Genomic DNA, 11,777 nt, shown 5'->3' with positions numbered 1-11,777 from the left:
GATCCATACATTTTATATTTTTCCTTTCTCAGCTTGATAAGCTTGTTCAAAATGCTCTTCATGAGACTTAACCAGAGAACAAAGATTCTGCTGGGCATTTTTAAGATTTCCTTTGTCAGTGCAATTAATCTGAGTCTCTTTACCTTAGCCTCAGTCAGACTCTTCAGACAAGGGCAAAAAGTAGCCATATTCTTCATCAACCCCCCCCCCCACAAAAACAGTCTCTAGGCCACATATTGAAATTCTCCACTGAAACCTCTTAGGTCAGGTCCACAAAATTCAAATCACTCTCAGTAAGAAATGTCTTCCATATTCCTACCGAGATAGCCCATTAAGCCCCATTTAAAGCATTCCACTACTTTCCAAATCCAAAGGCCCCAAATACACATTCTTCCAAATAAAAGCATGGTCAGGTCTATCAGAACAATATCTCAGTCCCTGGTACCAACTTCTGTCCTAGAGTTTTACTGCTGTGAACAAACACCATGACCAAGGCAAGTCTTATAAAAGACAACATTTAATTGGGGCTGGCTTACAGGTTCAGAGGTTCAGTCCATTACCATCAAGGCAGGAACATGGCAGCATCCAGGCAGGCATGGTGCAGGAGAGTTCTACATCTTCATCTGAAGGCTGCTAGGAGAAGACTCCTGAACATTTCTTTAAGTGCTTTTCAGCCATTTAAGATTCCGCTGTTGTGAGTTCTCTGTTTACTTCTATGCTTCTATGCCCCTTTACTTGTTTGGGTTGCTTGGTTTTTTGGAGGTTAGCTTATATATATTTGATATTAGCCCTCTATTTTATGGTGGGATAGTGAGGGATTTTTTCCCAATATCTAAGTTCTGCATTTGTCCTATTAAATATATCCTTTGCCTTACAGAAGCTTTTCAGTTTCCTAAAGTCCCATTTATCAATTCTTGATCTCCGATGAAACGAGCCATTGGAGTTCTGCTTAGGAAATCCATCCCCCATTCCAATGAGTTCCAAGCTGTATTCCAATTTCTCTTCTGTTAGATTCAGTGTATCTGGATTTGTGTTAAGGTCCTTGATCCATTTGGGTCAATGATAACTTATTCAGGAAAGAAATAAAGAAAGAAATTAAAGCTTTGCTGGAATCCAGTAAAAATGCTGACACAATACCCAAACTCATGGAACACAATGAAAATAGTGCTAAGAGGAAAATTCATAGCACTAAGGACCCTGCTAAAGAAATTGGAGAGATCCTATACTAGCACTTATTAGTACACCTGAGAGCTCTAAAACAAAAAGAAGCAAACACACTCAAGAGAAGTATATCACAGGAAAGAGTCAAACTCATGGCCCAAATCAAATAGAAACAAAGACAACAACTCAAAAAACCAACAAAACTGAAAGCCAGGTTTTTCAAAAAATCAACAAAACAGATATAACCCCCTAGCCAGATAAAATAAAGGGACGAGTACACAAATGAACAAAATAAGAAATGAAAAGGGAAACATAAAAGCAGAAACTTATTAAATTCAAAAAATCATCAGTTCCTGCTACAGTTGAGCCTATACTCAACAAAACTGGAAAATCTAGGTAAAATGGATGATTTTCTCGACAGATGTCATGTACCAAATTTAAATCAAGACACATAAACTATTTAAACAGGCCCATATTCCATAAGTAAATAGAAGTCATTAAAAGCCTCCCAACCAAAAAGGGGCCAAGGCCAAATGGATTTAGTTCAGAATTCTATCACACATACAAGAAGAACTGATACCAATATTCCTCAAAATATTCCATAAAATAGAAACAGAAGGAACACTACTTAATTCATTCTATGAAACCACAATTACTCTGACACTTAAACAACAAAAGGACCCAACCAAAAAAGAGAACTTCAGATCAATCTTGCTTATGAATATCGATGCAAAAATATTCAATAAAATTCTTGTAAACCTAATTAAAGAACATGCAAAAACCATCATTCACAAAGATCAAATAGGCTTCATCCCAGGGGTGCAGGTTGGTTCAAGATATGAAAATCCATTAATAAAATCCATTATATGAACAAACTCAAGGAAAGGGGTCACATGATCATCTCCTCATGGGCAGAAAAATCATTTGACCAAATACAACATTATTTCATGTTAAAATATTGGAGAGAACAGGAATTTAAGGCTCATACCTAAAGATAATAAAAGCAAAACATGGAGTGCAGAGCTAAACAAAGAAGTCTCAGCTTGGAAATACCAAATGACTGAGAGGAACCTAAGGAAATGTTTAATCAGGGAAATGCAAATCAAAACAACCCTGTGTTTCCACCTCACAACAATCAGAATGGCTAAGATCAACAACAGATGCTGACAAGGATGTGGAGAAAAAAGAACACTCCTTCGTTGTTGGTGGAATTCCCAACTGGTACAACCACTCTGGAAAAAAGTCTGGAGTTTTCTCAGAAAATTGGACATTGCATTATGTGAGGACCAAGCTATACCAACCCCTGGGCATATACCAAAAGGTGTTCCAACATAAAACAAGGACATGTGCTCTACTATGTTCACAGCACCCTTATTTATACTAGCCAGAAGCTGAAAAGAACCCAGATAATCTTCAACAAAGAAATTGTGGTACATTTACACAATGGAGTACTACTCATCTAGTATAAAAAATGACTTAATGAAATTCATAGGTAAATGGATGGAACTAGAAAATATCATCCTGAGTGAGGTAATCCAATCACAAAAAATACACATGGTATGCACTCACCGATAAGTGGATTTTCGCCCAAAAACTTGAATTACCCAACACACAATCCGCAGACCACATGAAGCTCAAGAATAATGATGACCAAAGTGCGGACACTTAAGTCCTTCTTAAAAGGTAGAGGAACAAAAATATTCATAGGTCGACATATGGAGACAAAGTTTGGAGCACAGACTGAAGCAATGGCCATTTAGAGGCTGCCCCACCTGGAGATCCAGCCCATATACATATAGCCAACAAACCCCAGACAATATTGCTGATGCCAAGAAGTTCATGCTGACAGGAGCCTGACACAGCTGACTCCTGAGGGCTCTGTCAGAGCATGGCAAATGCTAGGAGCCAACCATTAAACTGAGAACAGGGTCCACAATGGAGGAGTTAGAGAAAGGATTGAAGGGACTGAAGGGATTTGCAAACCCATAAGAGCAACAATACCAACCGAAAAGAGCTCCCAGGGACTAAACCACCACCAAAAGAGTACACATGGACTGACAATCCTCCCACTGCATAAGTAGCAGAGGATGGTCTTGTTGGGCACCAACAGGAGAGGAAGCCCTCAGTCCTGCCAAGACTGGACCCCCTATTATAGGGGAATGCCAGGGTGGAGAGGTGGGAAGCGGTAGGTGGTTGGAGGGATACCCTCATAGAAGAAGGGGGAGGAGGGATCAATGGATGTTTATTGACAGGAAAGTTGAAGAGGGGATAACATTTGAATGGTAAATAAAAATAGCCTAAAAAAAAGCTATTTACTGCAAGCCAACAGCTGATATCAAATTAAGTGGAGAGATACTTGAAGCAATCCCACTAAAACAGGGGAAAGATAAGGATGCCCACTCTCCTCATATCCATTCTGTATAGTACTAGAAGTGTTAACTAGAGCAAGAAGAAAACAAAAAGAGATTGAAGGGAAAAAATTGGCAAAGAAGAAATAAAGGTATTACTATTTCCAGATGACATGATAGTATACATAAGCAATTCCAAACATTCTACCAAAGAACTACTTCAGCTGATAATCAACTTCAGCAAAGTGGGCAGATATAAAATTAACTCAAATAAATCAGTAGTGGTTCATTATACAAATGATAAACACGTTGAGAAATATATTAGGGAAATGATTCCCTTCACAATAGCCACAGATAATATAAAATATGTTGGGGTAACTCTAACCAAACAAGTGAAAGATCTGTATGATAGGAACTTCAAGTCATTCAAGAAATGAAAGCTGGAAGATCTTGGGCAGATAGATCCTAAGAGAACACAAATGCCAGCCCAGGCTACTATATCCAGCAATAATGTCAATTAGCATAGATGGAGAAACCACGATATTCCATGACAAAACCAAATTTACATGATATCTGTCTACAAATCCAGCCCTACAAAGATAATAGATGGAAAATTCCAACACAAGGAGGGAAACTGCACCTTAGAAAAGGCAGGAAAGTAATTTCTTTGCCACAAAACCAAAAGAGAGACACATAAACATAATTCCAATTCTAACAATGAAAATAGCAGGAAGCAACAATCTGTATTCCGTAATATCTCTTAATGTCAATGGACTCAATTTCTAATAAAAAGACATACATTAACAGGCTGGATACATAAAGAGGACCGAGCATTTTGCTGAATACTGGAAACACACATCAGAAACAAAGACAGACACTACCTCAGAGTAAAAGGCTGGAAAACAACTTTCTAAGCAAATGGTCCCAAGAAAGAAACTGGAGTAGCCATTCCAATATTGAATAAAACTGACTTTCAACCAAAAGTCATCAACAAAGATAATGAAGGACGCTTCTTATTCATCAAAGGAAAAATCCACCAAGATGAACTCTCAAACCTAAATATCTCTGCTCCGAATGCAAGTGCACCTACATTCATAAAAGAAACCTTACTAAAGCTCAAATCCTATATTGCACCTCACACAATAGTAGTAGGAGATTTCAACACCAACTCTCATCAATGGACAGATCATGGAATCAGAAACTAAAGAGAAACATACAGAAACTAACAGAGGTATGAACCAAATGGACTTAACAGATATTTATAGAGTATTTTATCCTTAAAAAAAAGGATATATCTTCTCAGCACCCCATGGTACCTTCCCCAAAACTGATGTTATAATTGGTCACAAAACAGACCTCAACAGATATAGGAAGATAGAAATAATCCCATGTATCCCATCACCACATACTAAGGGTGGTCTTTAACAACAACAAAAACAAGAGAAAGCCCACATACAAGGAAGCTAAATAATGATCTCATGCGAATACTGCCCAAACTAATCTACAAAATAGAAACAGAGGGAGCACTACCAAATTCCTTCTATGATGTCACTATTACACTTATACTTTGACTATACAAAGACCCAACAAAGAAAGTGAACTTCAGACCAATTTTCCCTATGAATATTATTGCAAAGATACTCAATAAAATTCTCACAAATAGAATTCACCATGATCAAGTAGGCTTCATCCCAGGGATGCAGGGATGTTTCAGTATATGGAAATCCATCAATGAAATGCACTATATAAACAAACTCAAAGAAAAAAAACCACATGATCATTTCATTAGGTGCTGAGAACGCATTTGACAAAATTCAACACACCCTCATGAGAAAAGTCCTGGAAAGATCAGGAATTTAAGGCCCATACATAAGCATAGTAAAAGCATTTTATAGCAAACCATTAGCTAACATTAAACTAAATGATGAGAAACTTAGAACAATCTCACTAAAATCAGGGACTAGACAAGGCTGCCATTCTCTCCCTACTTATTCAACAAAGTACTTGAATTCCTAGCCAGAGCAATTAGACAACAAAGGGGGGTCAAAGGGATACAATTTGGAAAGGAAGTAGTAAAAATATCACTACTTGCAGATGATATGATAATATTTATCTATGGTTAAGGGACCCAAAAAGTTCCACCAGAGAACTCCTATGCCTGATAAACAGCTTCAGCAAAGTGTTTGGTTATAATGTTAACTCAAATAAATCAGTAGCCTTCATCTACTCAAAGGATAAACAAGCTGAAAAAGTAATTAGGGAAATGACACCTTTCACAATAGTCCCAAATGATATAAAATACCTCGGTGGGACTTTAACAAGCAAGTGAAAGATCTGTATACAAGAACTTCAAGTCTCTGAAGAAAGAAATTGAAGAAGATCTCAGAAGATGAAAAGCCATCCCATGTTCATGAATAGGGAGGATTAATATGTAAAAAAAGGCCATTTTACCAAAAGTAATCTATAGATTCAATGACATACCCATCAAAATTCCAACTCACTTCTTTATAGAGTTAGATAGAACAATTTGCAAATTCATTTGGAATAAAAAAAACCCATGATACCAAAAACTATACTCAACCACAAAAGAACTTCTGGGGGAATCACCATTCCTGACCTCAAGCAGTATTACAGAGCAGTAGTAATGAAAACTGGATGGTTTAGTACAGAGACATGCAGATAGATCAGTGGAATAGAATTGAAGATCCGGAATTGAACCCACACACCTATGGTCACTTGATATCAGTCTGAAGGTTCCTCAGAAAATTACATTCCACTACCTGAGGACCCAGCTATACCTCTCCTGGGCATATATATACCCAAAAGATGCTCCAACACACAACAAAGACATATGCTCCACTATGTTCATAGCATCCTAATTTTTAATAGCCAGAAGCTGGAAAGAACCCAGATGCCCTTAAACCAAAGAATGGATACAGAAATGCTCAAATGCTCCAATGGAAAAAAGATAGGATTTTCAACAAATGGTGCTGGTTCAACTGGAGGTAAGCATGTAGAAGAATGCAAATTGACCCACTTTTACAAAGTTAAAGTCTAAGTGGATCAAGGACCTCCACATCAAACGAGATACACTCAAACTAATAGAAGGGAAATTGGGGAAGAGTCTCAAACACATGTGCACTGGGGAAAATTTCCTGAACCAAACACCAGTAGCTTATGCTCTAAGATCAAGAACTGACAAATGGGACCTCATAAAACTGCAAAGCTTCTGTAAAGCAAAGGACACTGTCATTAGGACAAAACTCAATCAACAGATTTGGAAAATATCTTTCCCAATCCTAAGTGTGATAGAGGACTAATATACAAAATATACAAGGAATTCAAGAAGATAGACTCCAGAGAGCTAAATAACCCTATTAAAAATGGGGTACAGAGCTAAACAAAGAATTCTCAGCTGAGGAATATCAAATGGTTGAGAAGTACATATACAAATGCTCAACATGCTTAGTCATCAGAGAATTGCAAATCAATACAACCCTGAATTTCTCCCTCATACCAGTCAGAATGGCTAAGACAAAAAAGTCAGGTTACAGCAGATGCTGGTGACGATGTTGAGAAAGAGCAACACCCCTACATTGTTGGTAGAGTTACAAACAGGTATAATCACTCTGGTAATCAGTCTGGAGGTTCCTCAGAAAATTACATTCCACTACCTGAGGAGCCAGCTATACCTCTCTTGGGCATATATATACCCAAAAGATGCTCCAACATACAACAAAGACATGCTCCACTATGTTCATAGCATCCTAATTTTTAATAGCCAGAAGCTGGAAAGAACCCAGATGCCCATCAACCGAAGAATGGATACAGAAAATGTGGTACATATACCCATCGGAGTACTATTCAGCTATCAAAAACAATGACTTTATGAAATTAATAGGCAAATGGATGGAACTGGAAAATAATATCCTGAGTGAGGTAACCTAAACACAGAAAAACACACATGGTATGCACTCATTGATAAGTGGATATTAGCCCAAATGCTTGAATTACGCTAGATGCACAGGACACATGAAACTCAAGAAGGATGACCAAATTGTGAATGCTTCACTCCTTCTTTAAAAGGGGCACAAGAATACATTGGTAGGGAATAGGGAGGCAAAGTTTAGAACAGAGACTGAAGGAACACCCATTCAGAGACTGCCCGACATGTGGCCCATACATATACAGCCACCAAACTAGATAAGATGGATGAAGCAAAGAAGTGTAGGCCAACAAGAACTGGATGTAGATCTCTCCTGAGAGACACACCAGAATACAGTAAATACATAGGCGAATGCCAGGAGGAAACCACTGAACTGAGAGCGGGACCCCCGTTGATGGAATCAGAGAAAGGACTGGAAGAGCTAGAAGGGGCCCGAGACCCCGTATGAACAACAATGCGAACCAACCAGAGCTTCCAGGGACTAAGCCACTACCTAAAGACTATACATGGACTGACCCTGGACTCTGACCTCATAGGTAACAATGAATAGCCTAGTAAGAGCACCAGTGGAAGGGGAAGTACTTGGTCCTGCCAAGATTGAACCCCCAGTGAACGTGATTGTTGGGGGTAGTGTGGCAATGGGGGGAGGATGGGGAGGGGAAGCCCATATAGAAGGGGAGAAGGAGAGGTTAGGGGAATGTTGGCCTGGAAACCAAGAAGGGGAATAACAATCGAAACGTAAATAAGAAATACTCAGTTTAATAAAGAAAAAAAAAGTATTGGCTTTGAAGCAAGGAAAAAAATGATCTTTAACTAGAAAACTCAAAATAATTTAGTAAGATAGTCCCTCCAAGCAACAGCTTAGTGTGTTCCCATTGCTAGTTACATTCTGATGTAAGTAGTACAAAAGAGCATGACAATAGAATTCCTTCATTTTCTGACACTCTTTTGTTACTTGTAATGTGAAAGAAAAAATGCAACCTCTGACTATGGGGAATTAAACACAATTTGTTGCAGAATGTTGGATCACACTGTGAACTCCGAAATTGTCTTACTTACTGAAACCAAAACCATTCCTAGTTGTGGTGTGGCCCATCCCTGAGCACACAACTTGATTCTTTCTGGCTGGAAGATAAACATATCCGACTAGTATACACCTTTCGTCCAAAAAAAAAAGGTAAATATACTTTCAAGACAGAGGCATCAATGTTTGGAACTGATGTCTGAGTGGCAGGCAAAGTGATTAATTGGAGAAAGATTTCACTGGATAGGATATGCGCAAGACTCATGAGCAGATATAGGATAGGATATGCAGTTCAGGGAAAGAGAAAGGAAAAAAATGAAGCAGTTTTACAGGGAGCATTGTAGGAGACATTTTAAGAGAGAATAAGCCTGACAAAAGCAAAGTCAGAATGAGCTAGAGAATGAGAAAGTGCTCAAAAATTAGAATAAACTAGTCAGAATTAGTTTGAGGCTAAGAGAGAGATATGGCAGAATGAATCAGTCAGCTTTGAGAGGGGTTTGAGCCGGAACAGCTGAGTTGACCATCCAGCTAGAGTTCAGAATGACCAAAAAGAGGAGTGACCTTGTTCATCAGTAATTTTTAGAGGCTTAAAACAATCTAGGCCTAGATGAGGTTGTACATTGTATGGAGGCTAAAACCTTTCCTCACCAGGCTTACGTTAATAGAGTGAAGACTGATGACTTTAAGTCATTTCCAGGACCCAGGTGGAAATAGATGTGATTCCATCAATTAGTCCTCTGACCTTCAGTATGCCCCTAGGTCTCTGACCTTCAGTATGCCCTGACCTCTCTTCATGCTACACTCTACGAGATTCCATCTGGATTCTCTTTTGGTGTTTCATCAAAGCAATCCAAGGAAAACTATGACTAAAGGACACAGGTACTTTTTATATAATCTTAAATGCATTGTCTTCAGGTTATGCAATATTACTTTTAGTCCATCAGTTTCACTGGAAACTATGTGTCCTGTGGTAGATACCACTAATTATCCAAAACGTCTTAGAGAAATAGTTTCTTGTTGATTTTTCACTATTTGCTGAATGAGGAATGGTATTTTATAATAAGCTGCCTCAACTTAGTTAGTGGTTTTGTGGCTTTTCAAGGAATGCAGAGCTACCATTACAGTAAGCAGATACATTGTACAAATTAAGATTTGTCTTCCTAGCTGTTCTGTCCCCATCAAATGGGTCCCTGAAATGTGTGACTGTCACTGGGAATATATGAAAACATAGAGATTCCCCTCAGATATAAACATATATTTAAAAAGGAAACATTCTTACTCATCTCTGCCTCAGAAAACTCAAAAGAAAAATAAACTTAACAAAAGGTGGAGAGAATGAATATATGATTACAAATATATTTAAAAGGTTTAAAAGGATGACTGATTTTTGAAGAAAACAGCAGTAGACCTATGATATCTTCAGTCTCTGACGTTTGACTAGTTCACTGTATCAGATATGAAATCCCAAATAACAAACAGGCGTCATAGCCATTTTTAAATGATTGCTTACTCCCATAACAGCTGTACCACTCTTGAAACAGTCAATACCACTTGCCTAGAAAGTCATCATTCTACCATGCTGGATACAGTGAGAGTATATTGTCGACAGTTTATATTTAGTTTTCTATACACTACATCATTAGTGCATAGTGCCATAGAAATGTGCTCTTACTAACTAGTTATCATCACCAAGCAAAAGCAATGTCAGCCCCCTCTGGTGTTTAGGCACCTCAGTCATCACATACCAATTAATCACAAAGAAAGATCATGTCCGGAAATGAAATTTGATTTGACAATTTAACTAATTTTCATTTAATAAATCCATCTGCTTATAGCAAAATTGTCCAGACATACATATTATCTCTCTTTAAGATTTTATTTCACTTCACTCAGTAATGTCTACAGTGATAAATGGTATTTTCTCATAAAAAAACAATTGAACATTGGCTATAGTTGAAAACCAAATAATGATAAATTACTTTGGACAACTAGAATTTATTCAGTAAATACTTTTCTGGATTTATAGCATCTGGGTCATTTTATGGTTCACTTTCTTAATATCAAAATATATTTGTCATTGGACTTCCATTCTATACATGATGATGACACCGTCTGAGATGAAGAAGACACAATAGATTAGTTTACAGAACACCTCAAATAATCCAGAAATACAATACATATGCATAACTCAATTGTAGACCTCAGACAGGCCACATTATTTCCTCGACTCTAAGGTTGAGATCTGGTGACCTCTAGAGAACTGAGGAAATAACAACTTCTCTGAACTCTACAATACTCTCTTAAGAACTGACAGCTGAAACTTCTAATTCTACTTTGGTAAAAGTCACCAGGGGAGAAGACTTCAGAACAACATTCTTGACTGTTCAATTTTACATGTAATGACCATTGCTACTCCAAGTAAAATAATAATTGGTCTGAGGGGAGGAGAGGTCACTAAATCATAAATACATATCTGAGGCACAGGGTGCTTCTTTGCGTATGACCACCTTGGGGCCGTCATGCTGAGAAAAGAATCCCAGGAAGAGAAAGGCTGAAGAGACGGTAACAGACAACGATTTGAGAGCAGAAGGAAAAAAGGTAAAATGTGTGAGTATTTGTAAGTGATCATAGATGATATTAGGACATTGGACTCAATGTGGATTTTGGCAAGGCTACAGAAGACACACAGAAACTCCTAAAGAATGGATCAGGGAGAAATTAAAACAAGTTGTAGAAACACTGCTTTCCAATTCAAACTTTTCCCTTTCTTTACTGTTAGTGACTGCTGAGCTCTGTCTTATTGGAAGAGAAGTCTGCTACTCATCAGATCACATAATGTTTCTTTAAAAGGAAGCAGAGTTTCGATTATGAGGAAATTTGACTAGGGGAACCTGATGAAGGAAACTCTTTGTGTTTGGTTACCATGCTTAGCTTTGTGGGAAATTTGTATCTATGAGGTTTAGTCTTTGAGCTCTTGTACAAATGGAGACTATAGACATTGATGGACTTCGTCATAAGCATTTCATGGAGGATTCATTAGTATGTTGTTTGTGTCACAGATTGTAACATGGTGCACTTTGAGTTCAACAAAGTTTTCATGAAATATTTCAAAATAACTTTCATAAATAAAATCAGATTTAAAAGTTCTCAAAGCATCAAATTGACAATAATAATAACTTGTGCTTCATCTAATAAACATGGCATATAATCAGAACTTCTAGGCTTACAACTATTATAACCTTATGTTTGTAATAGGGAGTAAAATGTGTTTCATAAAGCAATGGAGTTTCTTGTAAAT

The sequence above is a fragment of the Rattus norvegicus genome, chromosome 1, assembly GCF_021556685.1.
Source record: "Rattus norvegicus strain SHRSP/BbbUtx chromosome 1, alternate assembly SHRSP_T2T, whole genome shotgun sequence".
Classification (NCBI taxonomy): domain Eukaryota; kingdom Metazoa; phylum Chordata; class Mammalia; order Rodentia; family Muridae; genus Rattus; species Rattus norvegicus.
Note: the sequence above shows the minus strand (reverse complement) of the source record.